Below are 24,901 nucleotides of genomic sequence, written 5' to 3' on the forward strand. Positions count from 1 at the left end.
TCAGGTCTGTAAATCAAGTGTGATAACCCCAGTGGGATTTTCTGACCATTGTTTAATAACAGAGGTGATGTTCATTAACGATGTAAAACCTAAAAGCGCATACTGGCATTTTAACATAACTTTATTGAGTGATGCTCACTTCAGGAAATGTTTTAGTTTTTTTCTGGGAGAGGTGGAGGTCTCAAAATGCCAGTTTTGTATCCCTTCAACAGTGGTGGGATATAGGGAAAATCCAGATTCAACAATTCTGTAAGCAATACACGAGGAATGTCACCAAGGATATCACCAGATCAATGAAAGCCCTAGAGACTGAAATAGTGGAACTCATGACGTTGGTTGAGACCACAGGAGATCAAGGCCCTCAAGAGGAAAAAATCTGCATTGGCAGACCTGCTGGGTATCAGAGCACAGGGGGCATTGGTGAGAAGTAAGTTTCAGGGAATCTCTGAAATGGATGCCTCATCCAAATTTTTCTTTGGTTTAGAGAAAAAGAATGGACAAAGAAAAATTATTAATTGTCTCAAATCAGCTGTTGGACAAGAGCTCACTAGACCTAGTGAAATTAGAAAGAGGGCAGTAGAGTTCTATGCTGAGCTCTGCAAGTGTGAGTATAAAGAGGATAAAACAGTGACACAGCAGTTCCTTGATGGGCTCCCACAGGTGGCTGCAGAAGCTCAGGTTGAGCTACAGCAACCATTGTCTTTGCAGGAGTTATACACTGCATTAAAAGGCATGGAAAATGGAAAGGCACCAGGCGTTGATGGGCTTCCCGTTGACTTTTTTAAGTCTTTTTGGGCTATGTTGGGAGAGGATTGGCTAGCAGTAGTTAATGATAGTTTAACCGGAGGGTTACTACCAATAAGCTGCAGAAGGGCCTCACCCTACTGCCCAAAAAGGGTGACCCTAGGGAGGTGAAGAACTGGAGGCCGGTGGCTTTATTGTGCACTGATTATAAGATCCTGTCAAAGGCTTTGTCCAACAGGTTGAGGGAGGTGATGGGGCAAATCATACATACGGACCAGTCCTACTGTGTTCCTGGCAGGCAGATAGGGGATAACATTTCTCTGATTCGGGATTTTTTGGACGTCTCTAGGGCTATTGGGTTGGATGCTGGTCTAATTTCAATTGATCAGGAAAAGGCATTTGACTGAGTTGAACATCAATATTTATGGCACACTTTGGAGGCGTTTGGGTTCAGCTCTGGTTTTATTGCCATGATAGAGGTGATATATGGTGACATTGAAAGTGTATTGAAAGTTAACGGTGCTTTGAGTGCTCCTTTTAAAGTGTGTAGAGGTATTAGGCAGGGATGTTCTTTGTCGGGAATGTTATATGCCATTGCTATAGAGCCACGACTAAATAGCATTAGAAGTCGCATTGAAGGGGTGTACCTTTCAAGGGATATTCCTCCTATTCGTCTCTCAGCCTATGCTGATGATGTAGTTGTTTTAGTGAAAAATCAAGCGGAGGTGGATAGTTTGAGTCTAAAAGTTGATCGTTTTAGGGGAATATCCTCTGCAAAGGTAAATTGGGAAAATAGTTGTGCTTTACAGATTGGAGAATGGTCTGGAGGGATCATGGCTTTGCCAGGGGGGCTGGAATGGTGTAAGGGAGGTTTTAAGTATCTTGGAGTGTACCTAGGAGATGAGGGGACTATGGAAAAAAATTGGATTGGGGTGGTTGAAATGGTGGAAGGGAGGATGAGGAGATGGCGTTGGTTGCTATCTCGTATGTCATATAGGGGGCGCACTATTATAGTTAACAATGTGATTGCCTCTGCACTGTGGCATCAGTTGTCAGTTTTAGAACCACCATCTGGCCTTCTGGCTAAGATACAGGCAATAATTGTGGATTTCTTTTGGGATAAATATCACTGGGTTCCACAAAGTGTTTTGTATTTGTCAAAAGAGGAGGGGGGACAAGGTCTTGTACATCTTGCTAGTAGGGCTGCTGCTTTCCGGTTTCAGTTTATTCAAAGGTTGCTTTATGGACCGGAAAATGTGGTTTGGAGAGGGGTGAAAGGTCTTGTATTACAGCAGGTTGGAGGATTAGGTTTAAAGAAAGCTTTATTTTTGGTTGATAGTAGCCAGATTTCTATGGAGGGAGTACCTCCGTTTTACAGAGGCCTTCTTAGGGTGTGGAGCATAATGAAGGTGTCCAGACGAACTTCAGCGGAGTCAGTGCATTGGCTGTTGGAGGAACCTCTGGTGTATGGGGAAAGACTGGATTGCACAACTGCAGCTGTTCCACATTTTTCCAAGATTCTGGTGAAGGGCAAAATCATCACCTTAAAACAGTTAATGGCCATGGCTGGGCCCGCCTTAATGGATGGAAGACGGGTGGCTGAACATTTGGGGGTGAGGTCGGAAAGGATTGTAGGACAACTGCTGGGAAGCTGCAGGAAGGCTCTGTCAGCAGAAGAGTGGGGTATGCTTCATAGCCACAAGAAGAAGGTACAAGATGAAGACGTCTCATTTCCAAGACTAGGGATTACACCAAATATCTCAGAGTCAGAAAGAAAGGCGTTATTACTGGATTTGAGAGGGTTGGAAGAGGTGGGTTTGGATGAGGTGAATGGGAAAGACTTATATAGGGGGTGTGTCAAGGTGTTGAATAAAGATAAATTGAAAAATAGAAAAGACACTCCATGGAGGGTAAAATTGGGCATTGATGACAAGGTAAAGCCAGCATGGAGAGCACTGTACAAGCCACCGTTACAAAAGGGTACTGGTGATATGCAATGGAGGGTTTTGCATGGCATCATTGCAGTTAATGCTTTTGTATCTGTTATTAACTCAGATGTTGGAGATGGATGTCCTTTTTGTAATATAAGAGAAACCATTTTTCACTGTTTTATGGAGTGTGAGAGGATAACACCTCTCTTGGAAATGCTGGAGTCTTTGTTTAAAGCTGTAGGGGAGATTTTCAATAACACTGTTTTTATTTTGGGGTTTCAATATAGTAAGCAACAGAAAAGAAAATGTCAACTGTTAAATTTTATTTTGGGACAAGCTAAGATGTCCATTTTTCTGAGTAGGAAACATAAGATAGAAACGGGATATGGGCAGGATGTAAGATGTGTTTTTAAAGGATTAGTGAAAATAAGAATAAAAGTGGATTTTGAGTTCTTCTCAGCTGTAAAAGATCTCCCATTGTTTGAGGAGAAGTGGGCATACGAAGGAGCGCTTTGTTTTGTAGAGGAGGGGAAACTATTTTTTGTTGATGAAATAAGTTGAATGTATATGTTCTTTAGTATTTTCATTTTTCTATTTTAATTTTTTACATTTTTTATGTTATTTTTGTATTTTTTTGTATTTTTTTCTTTTCTTTTAGGAATTACATTTGGTGTTTCATTTCTGAAAAGGCAGTGTGTCATTATTTATGTTGACACTTGAGTATAAAATAAAGGTTTTATAAAAACTCAAAACTCACTCTCTCTCTCTCTCTCAGAGCCTGGTTCCTCTCTAGGTTTCTTCCTATGTTCCTGCCTTTCTAGGGAGATTTTCTGTGCCACCATGGTTCTACATCGGCATTGCTTGCTGTTTGGGGTTTTAGGCTGGGTTTCTGTAAGCACTTTGTAACATCTGCTTACGTAAAAAGGGCTTTATAAATATTTTTGGTTGATTGATTGACACCATAATTTCTGCTACCAGACTCTTATTACTATTTCTAAATACTGCACAATTTAAACATTCGCCCCCTAATCCCCCCTTTTCCAAAACATGTGTAAATATTAGACTATAAATTGTGCCTTCCAAAATTATATGTATGCAAAAATGTTCATTATATTCTACTTTATGTTCGTATTCTTATCTTTTATTATTTCTTATTGTATTTGCATTGTGGAGAAGGAACCTGCAAGCACTTCGTTGGACTGTATATACCATGTGTATCCTATACATGTGACTACGTACAACTCTACAACTTGTGCTAGAAGTTCACAACAAGAAAGTATTGACTATATATGCTATGCTGCTTTAATCAAGCCCTAAGTCGCATTAGCGAGGGTTGTTATTGATGGATTTATTGATAGATTACATAATGCCAATAGACAGTTCAGCCAGGGAGAACCAAACATTTTTCATAATTTCATTGACTTTTTCTGTGACCTTGAACCTGCCAACAGTAGACTGGGACTGCCTGGTGCTAAATGTGTGTGAGTGCCTTATTGATGTATTAATTAGTTAAGCAATAAGTCCCGAGGCCAATTATGGCCAATATGCCACGATGCAACGTGGAGTGCCTGGATACAACCCATAGCCGTGGTATATTGGCAATATACCACAACCCTCCAATGTGCCTTATTGCTATTATAAACTGGTAAACAACGTAATTAGAGCAGTAAAAACAAATGTTTCGTCATACCCGTGGTATACGGTCTGATATACCACGGCTTTCAGTCATTCAGCGTTCAGGGCTCGAACCACCCAGTTTATAATACCAGATAACCTCTGCCTCACTGCATCCCTGCTGATGTACAGTTCAGAGAACTAGAAAATAATATTTTGTAAGATACAGGGCTTTATTTTTGGCTGGCGATAAGTCGGCGCTAGTGTCAAATGCACGCTCTTTGGCAATTTCAACTTGTAAAAGCGAACGCTCTGCTAGCGCCAGGGTTGGTCATTTACTTGTTTATATCAGCTCGCTTACACTGAGGTGGGAGGGCTGGAAATATTTGAGGCGGGTCCTTAAAAACGTGCGCCAATGTGCCCATTTCAAGCAGCGCTACTGGTGATATTTAAGACTCACCAAAAGCTGATCTTAGTGGTAAAGCAATTGGTTATGGCATCTATTTTGACAGCGGAGGCGCACAAGTAGCCTAATCAGTAGTCAACAGTCATTCCCGTTTTATTTTTACATTGAACATTATTTTTGTCCATGCAGCTTCTGTGAAAAGTTTGGACTTCAGTGCCATGAAAAAGTATTTGCCCCCTGTTTTTAGATCTTCAACCAAAGCCTCAAATTAGAGAAAGGGTACCTGTGTGTACAGATAACACATTTTGAAATAAAATCCCATTTTATTTGTCACATGCTTCATAAAACAACAGATATAGACTAACAGGGAAATACTTACTTCCTGGTCCTTTTCCAACAAAGCAGAGTCAAAGATAAAAAGGGTAAAATAAAAATAGGAATAGTGACACGAGGAATAAATACATAGTGAATAGCGAATAACAATAACGAGTAAAAAATAACATGGCTATATACAGGGAGTACCAGTACCGAGTCGATGTGCAGGGGTACAATGTAATTGAGGTAGCTATGTACATCTAGGTAGGGGTAAAGTGACTAGGGAACAGGGTAGACAACAGACTGAGCTCTACCAGCAGCATATGTGGGGCAGTAGCAGCAGCGTATGTGGTGGGTGCGAAAGTGTGTCTGTGTGAGTGTGTGTGTCGAGTCCGTTTGCATGTGTGCGCATGTGTTGTGTGTGTGGGAGTGTGTGGGTGTGTGTGTGTTCAGTGTGTGCATATAGAGTCAGTACAAGACAGTTAGTTCAAAAAAGGGTCAATGCAGACTTGAGGATAGAAGCGGTTCAGGTTCCTGTTGTTTCCAGAATTGTTGCACTGGTAATGCTTTCCGTGAGGTAGCAGATAGAACAGTCTATGGCTTGGATGGCTGAAATCTTTCACAATTATTTGGGCCTTCCTCTGACACCGCCTGGTATAGAGGCCCTGGATGGCAGGAAGCTCAGCTCCAGTATTGTACTGGACGGTACTCAACACCCTCTGTAGCTCCTTGCGATCGGGTGCCTTGCATTAGCCGTATCAAGTTGTGATGCAGCCATTAAAGATGCTCTCAATGGTGCAGCTGTATAACTTTTTGAGGATCTGAGGGCCCATGCCAAATATTTTCATCCTCATGGAGGGTCATGCCCTTTTCACAACTGTGTCGGTGTGTGTGGACCATGTTAATTCCTTAATGATCTGGACACTGAGGAATTTGAAGCTCTTGACCAGCTCCATTACAGCCCCATTGATATGGATGGGGGCGTGCTCGCCCTTCCATTTCCTGTAGTCCACGATCGGCTCCTTTGTCTTGTTGCCGTTGAAGAAGCAATGCTAGGTCTCTGACCTCCTCCCTATATGCTGCCTCATTGTCGTTGGTGATCAGTCCTACCACCATCTTTTTGTCAGCAAACTTAATGGTGTTGGAGTCATTCGCGGCCACGCAGTCATGGGTGAACAGGGGGTACAGGAGGGGACTAAGCACACATCCCTGAGGTACCCCTGTGTTGATGGTCAGCGTGGCGGATGCGTTGTTGCCTCACCACCTGGGGCGGCCCGTTAGTAAATTCAGGATCCAGTTGCAGAGGGAGGTGTTCAGTCCCAGGGTCCTGAGCTTGGTGATGAGCTTGGATGGGACTATGGTGTTGAATGCTGAGCTGAAGTCAATTAACAGCATTCTTATTTAGATATTTATTTTGTCCAGGTGGGTGAGGGCAGTGTGAAGTGCAACTGAGATTGCACCATCTGTGGCATAATCTTTTGGATGGGTATGTGAGTTGGAGTGGGTCCAGGGTGTCTTGGATAGTGTTGATGTGAGTCATGACCAGCCTTTCAAAGTATTGCAGTATTGAGTTGCAGAGTTTGATGACTTTGATGACTTGAGACTCGACTTGATAGAAAAAAAATACTTGAGACTTGACTTGGACTTGGAGCCTCAAGACTTGACTTTTACTTGAGACTGATGCTTGAAATTATCTGGCCAGGTTTTGTAATGCTTGGTCACTCATTTTGTAGCGGAGTCTATGTGGATTATTCTACATGCAGCCAGAGACTAGCCACATCATCACCTTTGTAAAAAAAAATAACTTGCAAGTTGCAACAGATTTGCTAGTGAAATGCACACTCCACACTCTGAATGGAGCAGCAAACTGTCAATCAACAGAGGTCGGGTGAGCTAGCGAACAGATTGCTGATTTTCTGTACAGCTATTGTTTCGGGTGCAGCTCTAACATGAAAATGTAGGGAGAAAAGATTGCCATAATAAATAAACATGCAGATTCAATAATTGTTTGGTGATTAATAATATTAACTGTTTACTTTGAGGGATCACCAGCAATGGGAAACAATTACTAACATACAGTGCTTTGCAAAAGTATTCATCCACCTTGACGTTTTTCCTATTTTGGTGCATTACAACCTGTAATTTAAATGGATTTTATTTGGATTTCATGTAATTGACATACACAAAATAGTCCAAATTGGTGCAGTGAAATGAAAAAAATTACTTTTTCAAAAAATACTAAAAAATGAAAAACGGAAAAGTGGTGAGTGCATATCTATTCACGCTCTTTGTTATGAAGCCCCATGATCTGTCACATGATCTCAGTATATTTACACCTGTTCTGAAAGGCCCCAGAGTCTGCAACACCACTAAGCAAGGGGCACCACCAAGCAAGTGGCACCATAAAGACCAAGGAACTCTCCAAACAGGTCAGGGACAAAGTTGTGGAGAAGTACAGATCAGGGGTTGGTTATAAAAAAATATCAGAAACGTTGAACATCCCACGGAGCACCATTACATCCATTATTAAAAAAGTGAAAGAATATGGCACCACAACAAACCTGCCAAGAGAGGGCCGTCCACCAAAACTCACGGACCAGGCAAGGAGGGCATTAATCAGAGAGACAACAAAGAGACCAAAGATAACCCTGAAGGAGCTGCAAAGCTCCACAGCGGAGATTGGAGTATCTGTCCATGTCACGACTTCTACCGAAGTTGATGCCCCTCCTTGTTCGGGTGGTGTTCGGCGATCGACGTCACCGGCCTTATAGCCACCATTGATCAGTTTTTCATTTTCCATTGGTTTTGTCTGGTCTCTTTGCACACCTGTTTCATATCCCAGTAATTATATGTTGTGTATTTAACCCTCTGCTTCCCCTCATTTCTCTGTCGGTGATTGTTTGTTTGTTATGTACGTGTTGTTTCTGTATCGGTGTGCGATGGGTTATTGTTTTACCCGGATTATTTTTCTACGTTGGTTTTGGAAATAAATACTCAGTTTTTTACCACTCTGTTTTCTCCTGCGCCTGACTTCCCTGCCACCTACATACACAGACTATGACAGTCCATAGGACCACTTTAAGCCGTACACTCCACAGAGCTGGGCTTTACGGAAGATCATCCAGAAAAAAAGCCATTGCTTAAAGACAAAAATAAGCAAACACGTTTGGTGTTCGAGGAAAATCAAGGAAAACGCTGTCTGGCGCAAACCCAACACCTCTAGTCACCCGAGAACACCATCTCCACAGTGAAGCATGGTGGTGGCAGCATCATGCTGTGGGGATATTTCCATCAGCAGGGACTGGGAAACTGGTCAGAATTGAAGGAATGATGGATGGCGCTAAATACAGGGAAATTCCTGAAGAAAACCTGTTTCAGTCTTCCAGAGATTTGGGGGGTGAATAGATGTGCACGCTTAAGTTTTCTGCTTTTTTGGTCTTATTTCTTGTTTGTTTCCCAATAAAAAATATTTTGCATCTTCAAAGTGGTAGGCATGTTGTGTAAATCAAATGATACACAACCCCCCCAAAAAATCTATTTTAATTGCAGGTTTTAAGGCAACAAAATAGGAAAAATGCCAAAGGGGTGAATACTTTCACAAGCCACTGTAGGCCTACTGGTCTTTTAGTGTGTAACAATTACTTGAAATTGATAATTTACTTATGAATCTTGCATTAGGAATTCGTTGTTAGAACGAATTATTAGCCTACTGTGGGAAGACGCTCTCCAAACTCCCGCCAGTGGAGAGTGCTTTTTTTCTGTTGAAATGTTTGCTTTTGCTTTCACACGTTTAAATGCACAGGCCCTATGTCGTAAATCTATATTGCATTTAATACTAAAACAATTGCTAGCATTTCATCATTCCATCCCTGTGCCATTTGCTGCAACACAGAGACATTTCTGTTTCATGTTTGATAGGTCTACGATACATTTTCATTTAGCCAACCATTTCTTATCCTGCTCTAAGTGGGTGTGTTGTTTATAGTGCACATCAACCTTTTTCGAAGACTCATGAGGTAGAAGTTCTGTTTATTTAATTCAATGTATGGTTTCCTTTGTTCATATTTCCTGGGTTATGTTGGAGTTCTGTTTGTCTGTGTCCTATGACTCTGTCATTTTTGTAGAATGCTTTGGAGTCAGAATGCTGAATAAGACAAAATGATTTAAATATCATTCAAAATAATTATGTCTGATTAAGACACATTTACCAATGTAACAATGAATGTGGAAATTGTCTTTTACATTGTAGAACCAGTTTATTGGTTGTAATTGCCAATTGCATAATTGTATGGTTCTGGGGGCCAAGTGTTTATATTATGTAGTCCTACCTGTTGAGCTCCTGTCAGACAGATTTGGTTTGGTTTCTCAAGGGGAGGCTTTAAAGTCTTGCCCTCTACCTGTGTCCGTTCAGATAGAACATGTTAAGCCTAATACAGAGGCTATTTCTTTTGGGCTTTTGCCCATGTATATTTAGTAAATCTATTTGAAAATGTTGTATGATATGACGATTCCACCATTGGATCACAAAGACCTTTAAATAAATCTACACTCTGAGCACGTCAACCTGCCTTCTGCTGATTTCATGCCCTTACAACTGCTACAAGGTCCCTATTTTACAATTAGAGTAGAACAAATTATCAAAAGGGCTGTCTGGTAGCCTTAATAATTAGACAAAGATTTGTAGTTGAATAAGTCATTGCATGTATAGACTTTACTTGACTTGAGACTTGACTTGAAAACTTGTAACTCGACTCAACTTTACTTGCTCTTAGAATGCACAACTTAGACTTGACTTGAGACTTGACCCGTTCTACTTGGGACTCGACTTGAGACTCTGACCTTGTAACTTGAGACGTGCTTGTGACTCTAAATATAGTGACTTGGTCCCACCTCTGTTACGGGGCGATAGTCATTTAGGGAGGTTCCCTTGGCATTCTTGGGAAAGGGGACTAGGGGGGTCTGCTTGAAACAAGGTGGTATTACAGACCGGGTCAGGGATAGGTTGAAAACGTCAGTGAAGACACTTGCCAGTTGGTCAGTGCATGCTATGAGTACGCGTCCTGGTATTCCGTCTGGCACCTCAGCCTTGCGAATGTTAACCTGTTTAAAGGTCTTACATCGGATATGGAAGCGAGATAACACAACAGTCTGGAACAGCAGATGCTATCATGCATGGTTCAGTGTTGCTTGCTTCGAAGCGAGCATAGAAAGCATTTAGCTCATCTGGTAGGCTCGCGTCACTGAGCAACTCGCGGCTGGGTTTCTCCTTGTAGTCCATGATAGTTTGCAAGCCCTTCCACATCCATCAAGCATCAGAGCCGGCACAGTAAAAAATATATACTTTTTTTTAAAGTAGGATTCAATTTTAGTCCTGTATTGATGGCTCGTCGGAGGTTAGTATGGATGTTGCCTGTAATCCAGTATGGTCACTTTGGGGACGTTGTCAACGATGCACTTATTAATGAAGCCGTTAACTGATGTGGTGAACTATTCAACATTATCAGATGAATCCCAGAACATATTCCAATCTGTGCTAGCGAAATAGTCTTGTAGCTTAGCATCCCTTTCACTGCACCACTTCCATATTGAACGCGTCACTGGTACTTCCTGTTTGATTTGCTAAATGGAGGGTGAGTGAGGGCCTTTTTATTGCGGTGGACAAGCCTTTATGCCCAAATATTGATATAAAGTAAACTTGGAGTCATATGATGATATGGTGTGTGGTTCCCCCACTACGACTCGGAAACCATGCAGTTTATTTGACTACAGATGAAATAAGTTATAATGAACTTCACAGGGTGGTGAAAAGTGCATGGAGATTATGCTCTTTTCCAATAAATATCGAGGGTCTTATTCTGGTTACATGATGATCGATGTTTGACAAATACAAATATTCTCGCTCTTATCAATAATAATATCATTATGTACACTAGCCTACCAGCACTGGGTCTGCAAGCTGTCGGCTAGAGTGCACGTGCCAAGACCAGAGTAGGCACATTTGCTATTTAACTCAGAGTTCAAAATGCAATATAAAGTCAGTTTGGTGGAAAAAAAGCACATCTTTTCATTATGCAGATGTGAGAACATTTGCATGAAAATCTATCGCCCATTGGATGGAAAACTAGCTAATGACAGTCATTCAATTAGCCCATGTTGGCTAACATTTCTTTGATTGGTAAGTTAGTCTATCCAGCTATCTAAACTTGTAGTAATCACGGTCAAATCACTGCCCCGGGGCATTGGGAAAATTTAGGCTAGAGGAAAGACTGCCTCCTACTGGCTCTCCAACAACACATCCAGCAGCATCTCTCATACAGGGACCAACCAGGACCAACCCTGCTTAGCTTCAGCGACATGCCAGCAGTGGGATGCAGAGTGGTATGATGATGGCTATGGGGCCATGATTCTCTACATTATACATTACTTGTTTTGTCACATACACTGACATTAGGCAACATTTTAGAATTTTTCCAACCCGTAAATGGCAGGGCGATTTCTGTATATTGCACATTTAAACCAGTTGTTAACTATGTTGCTGGTTATTATTACAGTATAATAACTGTTTTATAAGTTGAAAATATTACGTTAAGATTCCAATCATACGGTTTGTAGAGCAGCAGTAGTAACAACCTGACAGGGGAAGTAAGAAAAATACTAGGAAATGAATCATAAAGTAGCAGAGAAGGAGTACAACATGGTTGTTAAATGTAATATATCCACATTAACAGTCACCTGGTATTCAGTACAGTATGAATGGCCATGGCCCTAAGGCTGATTGGACAGTACCAGAGTTAGTGCCCCTCTGTAAGGCCCCCCTTAGCCTTGTACATTTTCCCATTTGTAAATTAATATTTGTCTGCATCCTTTTCTCAAAAGTCATTTGAAATTAGCATTTAAAACCTGTTTTTCAAAAACAAATTATCCCCATAGAAAAATGTGTCCCAACCCAATGTCAGAGTCACTCTTACACCCCTGGCCTGGTGAACTAAATCTTGGATATTAACTATGTTTGGCATGTCCATGTCCAGACTACAATTTACAGTGGACCTAGCCCCTAAATCAGTGTGAATGCTTTAGCCTACGTTTAATAATGTATTTCCATATTGAAACAATGCAATTAGATCAATGAGGACTGCAAACATGTTCAAAATATTTAGCAAATATGGGGCAGGCTATTTAACGAACAAGGCTTCTGTGAGGGAAAAATTATGTATTCACCTTATTTGTTGGATATGTAACAATGATTTACTTAATGAACAGTAAGATATTGCTGTCCTGATAATTCTGTGTTTTATGGTCTCCACTCTAGCACCCTGCAGCTAGTCTGGGTGTTGAGGACATGGGTTCTACTAGAGATAGCTTGAAGCTGACAATTGATTTGTGTTGGTGATAAAAACCTAAAAGCTAGCATTCTATAGACAAGATGTGGTGTGTGTGACTCGAGATAGAGCCTGGAAGAGTTAAGAACAATGCCTCATTGTCTCATCTTCCTGGCATCTGGGAAACTAAGTACAATACCATCCTGTGTAGATAACCAAGGTGGCTTATGGGAAGGTTAGAAGTGACTGCCTAAGCAATCTTGGTATCAGCTATATAAAAACTGTGCATCATCTGTAAAGGCTAGACTCTCAGCCTAACAGTCAGTCTGTCACATTCGTCGTAAAGATGGGACCAAGGCGCAGCGGGAATGTGTATGCTCATCTTCTTTATTTAATGAAGAAAACCAAAATAAATACTTAAACAAAAACAACGAAGAGAAACAGTCCTGTAAGGCACACAGCTACACAGGGAACAACTAACCTCAAAAACCCATGAAAAAACAGCCCTACTAAATAGGACCTTCAATTAGAGGCAACGAGGAACAGCTGCCTCCAATTGAAGGTCAACCCAATAAACTAAACATAGAAATAGAAAAACTAGAACTAACATAGACACAGACTAACATAGAACATTAACCAAACCCCGAAACACATAAAACAAACACCCCCTGCCGTGACACAGTCAAGACTGGTGGGCTGACGGTCTCATTATTGCAATAATTAATCGATATTAAATAAAGATGATTGTTTGAAGAAATTACCAAGACCAAGTCTCTCTCAGTACTGAATTTCCATGACACTACAACAGAAATTTTAATTATATGAGAGTAGATGAGAATGCAATACATAAAACACCATAAAGACACAACTTGAATCAACCACCTATTTAACTATGGAGCACGTTCTGATTGGCCAATGAGGGGCCAATTCTCGCACACCCACAACTTATTTATTCATCAATACCCAGCCTTCTCGTGCCACAGCCAGCTACTGCTCCCTTAATTCTGGTTGTGAAAATAGCTAAAATATTTCTGACACACCGCTGAACCTATAATTATCGCCAGCGCAAAAATGTACAAATGTGTTAGGTCTGTTAAAATAGAGCCCAAGGAGTTTGAAAATGCTCTCCATTTAAGATAGCAATGAAGGAACATGATGGCTAGAGGATCTTCTTAGGATAAGTCCTCATGGTTCATGGTTGAACATGGGGTTAGTTAACCTGAGAACTGTTCAGATAACAATGAAAGGAATATGCTGTGAAAGGATAGCCTAATGTATCTTGACAATGCTTTCCACATACTGTACACATGGAAGGAATATGTTTTGAGGGGTTACAGTTTGATAATGCTTTCCACATGAGATACCAAAGAAAGGAATATGTTGTATGAAGAGGATTTTCTTACTTTTCAAGTCCTCATGGTGGAAGATGTGTTCTGTAAACTTGATAGGTTAGGAGTATTTTCAGGGGAACATGTTCTAAGAGGACATAACGTTTGAAAATGCTCTGCGCTTAAAACTGAAATGATGGAAGAGGTTGCGCGAGGATCCTCTGACTTCAGGTTCTCAAGATCAAAGATGATTTCAGTAAACTTCAAACCAAATCAAACTTTATTTATATAGCACACTTTTTACAGAAAAATGCAGTTCAAACTTCAAAGCATTTAAAATAATAATAAACAGTGAGAAAGATAAAAACATAATAGATTTCTAGACATTTGCACCACAGACAGGTGATGGTGAAGGTGTGATCACATCCATCTCTAAACCGTGTAGATTAACCCAATAGATGTGTATTTTGACTTTCAGTCCAGTTAGGGTTCATTGTCCTTGCATCCACTGTGTGTGTGTGTGTGTGTGTGTGTGTGTGTGTGTGTGTGTGTGTGTGTGTGTGTGTGTGTGTGTGTGTGTGTGTGTGTGTGTGTGTGTGTGTGTGTGTGTGTGTGCATGCTGGAATGCATGTGTGTGTGACCTGTGATTTTTTGGAGTGAAACTAGTATTACTTTGTCATCTGTTGAGAGGTGTAACGATGCACCAGAACCAATACATGATGTATAATCATGAAGACAGAGAACAATGATGACAAAACAAAAAACGTCAAATATGATGGTTTATGTCATTTCTAATGAGGCAAGAACAAGTATAGAATTCCTTTTGTAGTGCCTGCAATGTTCCCTTGTGACAATTGCCACTTCTGCCATGTCTTTACTAGTTTCCATGCGATAATGAACTACAACTTTATATTAGAGTATATCATTAGTGTTGGAATAAAACTTAATTTAATTTGATCATACTTTGATAGGGCCGTATGTTCACCCCCCTTCTTCCCTCTCTCTGCAGGTGTTTTGGTACCAGCTCCTCTTCTCCAATTAAAATGTTACTCCTCATCTCTCCTCTCCTCATGTTTATCACAGTGGAAACAGCACCACCATTTATTATGCATGCACACTATGACACCATGTTTCAGACATGCACATGACTATGCACTTGGAGAGAGAAACTGTTCATTAGTAGTCATGAAACTGTTTGCATGTCTCTAATATCTTAAAGCCCCAGAAAAGTCTTATTTATTTTATCATAAATTTATGTCTAATAAATCACTGTGTGTGTTTATTTTTTATATATAACTACAAAATATATTTTAATTATTTATTTTCCTTAGCCTCCTTGAGCCACTGAAATGCTCAATCCGACTGTGTGGTTGTGGGTATACAAATTTGAATATATTTACATATACAGCCCTGATTGGCTAATATAATCGGAGCGAGACCGCCCCCTTACACCTTGTAAGAGCTGGAGCTGGAGTTGGACCCTTAAAGTGACAAAGTTCCACAGGTGTGTAGGCTACTTTGTATTGTCATCAAAACAAAAGGCATACATCACGCATGTTAATTTGCTTTATCATTTGTACTGTTTTAGGGAGTTGACTCTGTCAAGTCTGTCACATGTGCTCAGTGTGAACCTGCTTTCATCTGTGAAGAGCACAGGGCGCCAGTGGCGAATTTGCCAATCTTCGTGATCTCTGGCAAATGCCAAACGTCCTGCACGGTGTTGGGCTGTAAGCACAACCCCCACCTGTGGACGTCGGGCCCTCATACCACCCTCATGGAGTCTGTTTCTGACCGTTTGAGGAGACACATGCACATTTGTGGCCTGCTGGAGGTAATTTTGCAGGGCTCTGGCAGTGCTTCTCCTGCTCCTCCTTGCACAAATGTGGAGGTAGCGGTCCTGCTGCTGGGTTGTTGCCCTCCTAAGGCCTCCTCCACGTCTCCTGATGTACTGGCCTGTCTCCTGGTAGCGCCTCCATGCTCTGGACACTACGCTGACAGACACAGCAAACCTTCTTGCCACAGCTCGCATTGATGTGCCATCCTGGATGAGCTGCACTACCTGAGCCACTTGTGTGGGTTGTAGACTCCGTCTCATGCTACCACTAGAGTGAAAGCACCGCCAGCATTCAAAAGTGACCAAAACATCAGCCAGGAAGCATAGGAACTGAGAAGTGGTCTGTGGTCACCACCTGCAGAACCACTCCTTTATTGGGGGTGTCTTGCTAATTGACTATAACTTCCACCTGTTGTCTATTCCATTTGCACAACAGCATGTGACATTTATTGTCATTCAGTGTTGCTTCCTAAGTGGACAGTTTGATTTCACAGAAGTGTGATTGACTTGGAGTTACATTGTGTTGTTTAAGTGTTCCCTTTATTTTTTTGAGCAGTATATTACATCCCATTTTAAAGATACTCTTCTCGTTAATCCAACCACATTGTCCGATTTCAAAAAGGCTTTATGGCGTAAGCATAACATTAGATTATGTTAGGACAGCGCCGAGACAAGAAAAACCACACAGCCATTTTCCAAGCAAGGAGAGGCGTCACAAAAACCAGAAATACAGCTAAGATGAATCACTAACCTTTGATAATTTTCATCAGATGGCACTCATAGGACTTCATGTTACACAATACATGTATGTTTTGCTCAATAAAGTTCATATTTATATCCAAAAAAAACATTTTACATTGGCGTGTAATGTTCAGAAATGTTTTGCCTCCCAAAACTTCCGGTGAATGAGCACATCAATTTACAGAAATACTCATCATAAACGTTGATAAAATTTTCAACAGTTATTCAAAGATTTATAGATACACTTCTCCTTAAAAAAGTGCTTTCTGGACCGTTTTTTTAAGTTCTTTTGAATTTTTTGTCAATTATACATGTGAAGAACTGTATGAACATACTTTTGTCATATTTCATTGTCATAATTTTTTTTTTTTTACTTGTCCATAAGGCATATGTTTTGTCTATTTGCAATATGATTTCATATGAAGTCAAAAGTTGAAGTCAAAAGTCCCTTTTTTTGCCAAATGCCATAAAAAATGTCCAAATGCAATATGAAAGTCGGTTTTCAAACCCAAAAGTCAGTGAACCATGTCCAAATGGCATTTATGCTGCCCAAATGATATATAGCCCTATGTTAAGCCATGAATCAACCTAGATGGTCTATTTGTCATGTATGATGAGGGAGAAGTGGGACTCTGCTGTTTATTAACGATTTTTTTTAAACGTCCAAAATGACCAGGGGCCCCCTATTGGATGGGCACGGGTTGGGGGTGCTCCCTACCCAACCGTAGACCCCTTGCTCCCCCTAAAGGCATTAAAAACCATTTTAAAAATGTGCTTTTGATAACCCATTCCAATCACCAGGTGCACGGCTGTCCATTTGCAATATGTTTCAATGGGCATTTACCATCACGAATTTTACATGCTCAAAAATACTGCAGAAATGCAAAATTGACTGGCCCAATGACAGCACACAGAAGAAAAAAAAATGTATGAAATGTATGCATTCACTACTGTAAGTCGCTTTGGATAAGAACGTCTGCTAAAATGACAAATGATGGCCGGTCAGTGCTAGTGGTTCCTCTCCATCGCTCGTTGTGTTGATTTCATCATGTCCATTTGGTGATGTTTATTCACTGTTGAATCATATTGCAAATGTACTGTCCATTTGCAATATGTTTCAATGGGCATTTACCATCACGAATTTGACATTCTCAAAAATACTGCAGAAATGCATAATTGACTGGCCCGATGAACTCGGGATGGCCGGGCAGTGATTCTGGTTCCTCTCCATTGCTTGTTGGTGTTGATTTCAGAATGTGATTTTGGTGATGGTCTATCACTGTTTAAACATATTGCAAATGGACAAAAGTCAGCCAGAACGTCACAGTCCATCAGTCAATTAGATATCATTCTGACACCAAACTGATACAAACTGACAGCAGACCCACTTTTTCCAACTCGATTATAAGCCAACTATCACATATTTCAGAGCAGGCCCATAATTCACAGCGCCTTCTGTTTAACCTCTTACATCTAGATGTTCCGCTAGCGGAAGACCGCTCCAATATCCAATGATAGGGCGTGGCGCGAAATACAAAGTCCTCAAAAATCCGAAAACTTCAATTTTTCAAACATATGACTATTTACACCATTTTAAAGACAAGACTCTCCTTTATCTAACCACACTGTCCGATTTCAAAAAGGCTTTACAACGAAAACAAAACATTAGATTATGTCAGGAGAGTACCCAGCCAGAAATAATCAGACACCCATTTTTCAAGCTAGCATATAATGTCACAAAAACCAAAACCACAGCTAACTGCAGCACTAACCTTTGATGATCTTCATCAGATTACACTCCTAGGACATTATGTTATACAATACATGCATGTTTTGTTCAATCAAGTTCATATTTATATCAAAAACCAGCTTTTTACATTAGCATGTGACGTTCAGAACTAGCATTCCCACCGAACAATTCCGGTGAATTTACTAAATTACTCACGATAAACGTTCACAAAAAACATAACAATTATTTTAAGAATTATAGATACAGAACTCCTTTATGCAATCACGGTGTCTGATTTTAAAATAGCTTTTCGGTGAAAGCACATTTTGCAATATTCTGAGTAGATAGCCCGGCCATCACAGGCTAGCTATTTTGACACCCACCAAGTTTGGTACTCACCAAACTCAGATTTACTATAAGAAAAATTGGATTACCTTTGCTGTTCTTCGTCAGAATGCACTCCCAGGACTTCTACTTCAACAACAAATGCTGTTTTGATTCCAAATAATCCATAGTTATATCCAAATAGATCCGTTTTGTTCGTGCGTTCAGGTCACAATCTGAAGGGTGACGCGCGAGCGCATTTTGTGACAAAAAAATTCAAAATATTCCATTACCATACTTAGAAGCATGTCAAACGCTGTTTAAAATCAATTTTTATGCTATTTTTTTCGTAAAATAGTGATAATATTCCAACCGGGCGACGTTGTATTCATTCAACGGCTGAAAGAAAAAAATGGAGTCGTCTCGTGGACGCGCCTCTCCAGTGTCACTGTTCCCAGCCTGACCACTGACAAAAACTCCTGCTGTTTTTCGACCAGAGACTGCAGACAGCAAATTACACTTTCTGGCGCCTTCTGAAAGCCAATGGAAGCCTTAGAAAATGTCACGTTACAGCACAGATGCTGTATTTTTGATAGAGATGCCACAGAAGGAGAACAAATTGTCAGACAGGGCACTTCCTGTATGGAATCTTCTCAGGTTTTGGCCTGCCATATGAGTTCTGTTATACTCACAGACACCATTTAAACAGTTTTAGAAACTTTAGAGTGTTTTTTATCCAAATCTACTAATTATATGCATATTCTAGTTTCTGGGCAGGAGTAGTAACCAGATTATATCGGGTACGTTTTTTATCCGGCCGTGAAAATAGTGCCCCCTATCCCGTACCTTCTCCCCTATGCATTTTCAGAGCTGGTCATGGGTGCACCTCAGCCACGTTCAAGGTCCTAAACGACATCATAACCGCCATAAATAAGAGACAGTACTGTGCAGCCGTATTCATCGACCTGGCCAAGGCTTTCAACTCTGTCAATCACCACATTCTTATTGGCAGACTCGACAGCCTTGGTTTCTCAAATAATTGCCTCGCCTGGTTTACCAACTACTTCTCTGATAGAGTTCAGTGTGTCAAATCGGAGGGCCTGTTGTCCATACCTCTGGCAGTCTCTATGGGTGTGCCACAGGGTTCAATTCTCGGGCTGACTCTCTTCTCTGTATACATCAATGATGTTGCTCTTGCAGCTGGTGATTCTCTGATCCACCTCTACGCAGACAACACCAATCTGTATACTTCTGGCCCCTCTTCTGGCCCCTCCGCGCAATTGGGCTTTCAGCCTCACTGAGTACGTGGTCAAAGTTTGTGATTAGATGCTTTCTTGTCAGGTATTGTGTCACGTCCTGACCAGAAAAGGGGTCATTTTGTTATTGTAGTTGGTTAGGACGTGGCAGGGGGGTGTTTGTTTTGTGTGTTTCATTTTTTGAGGGTTATGATCTATGTTAATATATTTCTATGTTTGTTCTAGTTCTTATATTTCTATGTTTAGTTTATTGGGCTGACCTTCAATTGGAGGCAGCTGTTCCTCGTTGCCTCTAATTGAAGGTCCTATTTAGTAGGGGTGTTTTTTCCATGGGTTTTGTGGGTAGTTGTTCCGTGTATAACTGTGAGCCTTACAGGACTGTTTTTCATCGTTGTTTTTGTAATAGTGTTTTGTTTTGGTTTTCATCTAATAAAAGAAGATGAGTATTCATATACCCGCTGCGTTTTGGTCCACTTCTTACGACGCACCTGACAGAACTACCCACCAACCAAGGACCAAGCAACGGAAGAGGGAGCAGCGAGAGAGGTATCTGGAGTCGTGGACATGGGAGGACATTTTGGACAGGGCAGGACCATGGCACCAGGCTGGGGAGTACCGACGCCCTAAGGAGGAGCTGGAGGCAGCCAAGGCGGAGCGGCGCCATTACGAGGCGTTATACGCGCAGAGTGGCAAGTGCGAGAGGCAGCCCCAAAAATGTTTTGGGGGGGGGTCTCGCCCATCCGCACGCACAGTCCGGTACGGATGATACCAGCCCCCCGCTGGCGCCGTGCTAGAGTGGGCATCCAGCCAGGGAGAAGTATGCCTGCACAATACATCTGGCCACCAGTGCGTCTCCTAGGCCCAGACTACCCTGCGCCTGCTCTACGCACGGCAGCCATCTTGCCTCAGCACAGCCCTGTGCCTTTAGTGGGCCTGCCCAGTCCAGTACGTCCTGTTCCTGCTCCTCGCACTAGCCCTGTGGTGCGCGTCCCTAGTCTGGTGTCTCCAAAGCCAGCCCCACGCACCAGGCCTCTAGTGAGCAGTCCCCGTCTAGAGCTTCCAGCGACAGTGCCCCGTCTAGAGCTTCCGGCGACAGTGCCCCGTCTAAAGCATCCGGCGACAGTGCCCCGTCTAGAGCTTCCGGCTACAGTGCCCCGTCCAGTGCTTCCGGCAACGTCCCACAGTCCAGAACCGACAGAGATGGGCCACAGTCCGGAACCGACAGAGACGGCCCACAGTCCGGAACCGACAGAGACGGCCCACAGACCGGAACCGGCGCAGCCAGAGTCGCCCTACAGTCTGGAACCGGCATAGCCAGAGTCGCCCTCCAGTCCGAGGTCTCCAGAGACGCGCCTCAGCCCGAGGTCTCCAGCGACGCGCCTTAGCCCTGAGCCTTCAGCGGGGGTGGACAGGTTAGGTTGGGGACTAGGGCCAGAACCAGAGCCACCTCCGTAGGTGGGAGTATTGGGGAAGGGGGGTGTTTGCACAGGAACCGTCGGTGACGGTGGCCACCCTCCCTTCCCTCCCTGTAGTTTTGGGTTTTTGTTGTGGGGTTTTTGTTTGTCTTTTGGTTAAGGTGCATTCGGTGTCTGCACCTTTGGGGGGGGGGGGTACTGTCACATCCTGACCAGAAAAGGGGTCATTTTGTTATTGTAGTTGGTCAGGACGTGGCAGGGGTGTGTTTGTTTTGTGTGTTTCGGGGTTTTTTGGGTTATGATCTACGTTAATATATTTCTATGTTTAGTTTATTGGGCTGACCTTCAATTGGAGGCAGCTGTTCCTCGTTGCCTCTAATTGAAGGTCCTATTTAGTAGGGGTGTTTTTTCCATGGGTTTTGTTGATAGTTGTTCCGTGTATAGCTGTGAGCCTTACAGGACTGTTTTTCATCGTTGTTTTTGTAATAGTGTTTTGTTTTGGTTTTCATCTAATAAAAGAAGATGAGTATTCATATACCCGCTGCGTTTTGGTCCACTTCTTACGACGCACCTGACATATTGATAGGTACTTGGTCAATGCGCTTGAAGAAATGAAGGACAGACTAACAAAGCTTGAGAGAATGGTGTCAGGTCTCTCTCGATCAAGTACAGCAGAGGTCACTTTATCTGACGACATCAGCCTACCCTTACAAAACTATGATGAACTTGATCACCTGGAACAAAAAATTGAGGACCAGCAAAGTCGAAAAGACTTGGTAAACTCACTCAATGCAGTAATTACTTTCTTACTAATAGTGTCTCTCCTTCCATTAAAAGTTTTAGTTTTTATTTATTTCCCTTAATTTTAGATTACATATCTGGGGATCATTGGAGGTTGTGATGTCCAAGCCACAACAAGAAGGATAATGGCAGCACTGATTAGTCATGCTCTGGCAAGACAGCTCAACTGGAAAGGCACAAATAACAAAATACCCTTTTACAACCTGGGGCTAAGGAAGTTTGTTGCAGGTACATCCAGGGGAATCTCACAAACATTTTCACATTCTTTCGAGCACCTAGACATCTGTGATTTAAATGTTTGAAACTGCAACTGTTTCAACTCCATCTCCGACTATGGCCTGAAATCATCATTATGTAGAATATCAAAATGTGTCACCATGGGAACCTTGTAGGCTATAGTAAGCATGTCACATGCTGCTTATATGTGGGGGGTGAGTTTATCGTAGCAGAAACCACATTTTACACTCTAACTTCCTACTCGACACCCGTAGCTTTCTCGTGATACATGGCAATCCTAGGATCCTATGATCTGACCCCTGCAATATGTCTGTATACTCTAGGGCAGTTATTCCCAAACTGGGAAATATATATATATATATTTTTTTTTAATGTTTTCTTCACATTTTCAAAGAGTCCATTTAAATTTTCCAGCAGGTCAATACATTTGGGTGAGGTTTTTTTGTCAACCTGAGTAGCCTCGCTTCACTGCCAAAAATCAAATTAAACCATCAGCGAAATAACAACACAATGTCAGCAAAATAACAACACAATGTCAAATACAGGTATCTTAGTCAAATAATTAACATCCAATCACATTAACCGTTAGTCTCTCACGGGCATTCCAGTAACGGTCCGTATGTAGCCAAACGTAGCTGCTGCTCATTCCGTTTGCTCGGAAATGGATAAATGGTTAAAAAAAGTAAGGCCCGCATCCATAGAGACACATACCAGCTCTACTGGTAGTACTGCTACTAACAGCAGGTGCAGGTGTAGTAACAGCAGTACTACACCTGCACCTGTCGTGGACACAAGTTGTTCTGCTTCCACGAGCACATCCAATGCTAGTATCAATGCTACCTATTGTTCACCTAATACCTTTTTGCACTGTTGGTTAGAGCCTGTAAGTAAGCATTTCACTGTAAGTTCTACACCTGTTGTATTCGGCGCATGTGACAAATAAACTTGGATTTGATTTGATCGGTAATTCTACATTTGTTGTTAGCCCAGCTAGCATGGACACTGACAGTTGTGAATCTGATGCAGCCGAAGAGCTACTCCCCCCCTTACCCGGGAAAGCACCGAACAACAGACAGGGACGTTGTACCATTGAAGAGGTGCAAATATGATGAGAACTACATTGATTTGGGGTTCACTTATATTGGGAGTAGTGCCTTTCCTCAGCCACAGTGTGTTATATGTGCAGAAGTACTATCTCACAACTCGATGAAACCTTCACTCTTGCGCAGACATTTAGAAACAAAACATGCTAATTTGAAAAATAAACCAGAGGTTTTTGAGCGAGAATTAAGATGACTATTGAGTAGTAAGTCATGTATAAAGCAACAGACACCATTAATAAGAAGGGGCTAGAAGAGTCTTTTATGGTGAGCTACCGAGTGGCTAGGACATTCAAGCCCCATACTGTTGTGGAGGACTTAATTCTTCCTGCTGCCACGGATATTGCTGGTACAATGCTGGGAGAAAAGGCAAAAAAAACTATACAGACAATTACTTTATCAAAAAACACTTTCACAACGCATCAGTGATATGGCAGGAGATGTTTTGAAACAATTACTGCTTCGCATACAAGCCAATTAATTCTATGCGTTACAGCTAGATGAGTCAACAGACGTGGCGGGCCTGGCACAGCTCCTGGTATATGTACGTTATGTTTATGGGGGGTCAATTAAGGAAGACATCCTCTTCTGAAAACCACTGGCAAACAGGACATGAGGAGAGGATATTTTTTAAGTACTGGAGAGCATTGTGACATCAAATGGAGTTTAGTGGTCTAGATTTGTCGGTATCTTTCCTGATGGCGCAAAAGCTATGACAGGGTACACTTCAGCATCCACCGAGAAGCTCTTGCTGCCAAAGGAATGCCTGACAGCTTGAAAGACGTTTTGGACACTACAATGAAAATGGTTAACTTTGTTAAAGCAAGGCCCATGAACTCACATGTATTTTCTGCACTATGCAATGATATAGGCAGCGACATGTAACAATTTTACAACATACAGAAGTGCGCTGGTTATCAAGGGGCAAAATATTGACACATTTTTTAATTGAGAGACAAGCTTAAAGTTTTCTTTACTGACCATAGTGTTCACTTGTCTGACAACTTGCATAATGACAAGTTTCTCACACGACTGGCCTATCTGGGTGATGTTCTTTCTCGCCTGAATGATCATAATCTAGGATTACAGGGACTCTCCGCAACTATATTCAATGTGTGGGACAAATTGAGGCTATGATTAAGAAGTTGCAGCTCTTCTCTGTCTGCAAGGACAACACACAGGTCTTTCCATCATTGTATGATTTTTTTTGTGTGCAAATGAACTAAAGCATATGGACAATGTCAAATGTGATATAGCGAAGCACCCGAGTGAGTTGGGTGCACAATTACGCAGGTACTTTCCCGAAATGGATGACTCAAACAACTAGATTCATTATAACCCTTTCATGCCCTGCCTCCAATCCATATCTGAACAAGAGAGCCTCATCGAAATTGCAACAAGCGGTTCTGTGAAAATTTAATTTAATCAGACGCCACTGCCAGATTTCTGGATTGGGCTGCGCTCAGAGTCTCCTGCCTTGGCAAATTGAGCTGTTAAGATACTGATGCCCTTCGCAACAATGTACCTATGTGAGAGTGGATTCTCGGCCCTCACTAGGATGAAAACTAAATACAGGCACAGAATGTGTGTGGAAAATTATTTAAGACTGACACCATACCCCTACCGGCCGCGCACGTGCGCCATCGTGTGCAAATTGACTTTGTTCCCCCGCACCAAACGCGATCATGACACGCAGGTTAAAATAAGAAAACAAACTCTGACAAACCAATTATATTAATTTGGGGACAGGTGGAAAAGCATTAAACATTTATGGAAATTTAGCCAGCTAGCTTGCAGTTGCTAGCTA

The sequence above is a fragment of the Salmo trutta genome, chromosome 23 (genome assembly GCF_901001165.1).
Source record: "Salmo trutta chromosome 23, fSalTru1.1, whole genome shotgun sequence".
NCBI classification, from domain to species: Eukaryota; Metazoa; Chordata; class Actinopteri; order Salmoniformes; family Salmonidae; genus Salmo; species Salmo trutta.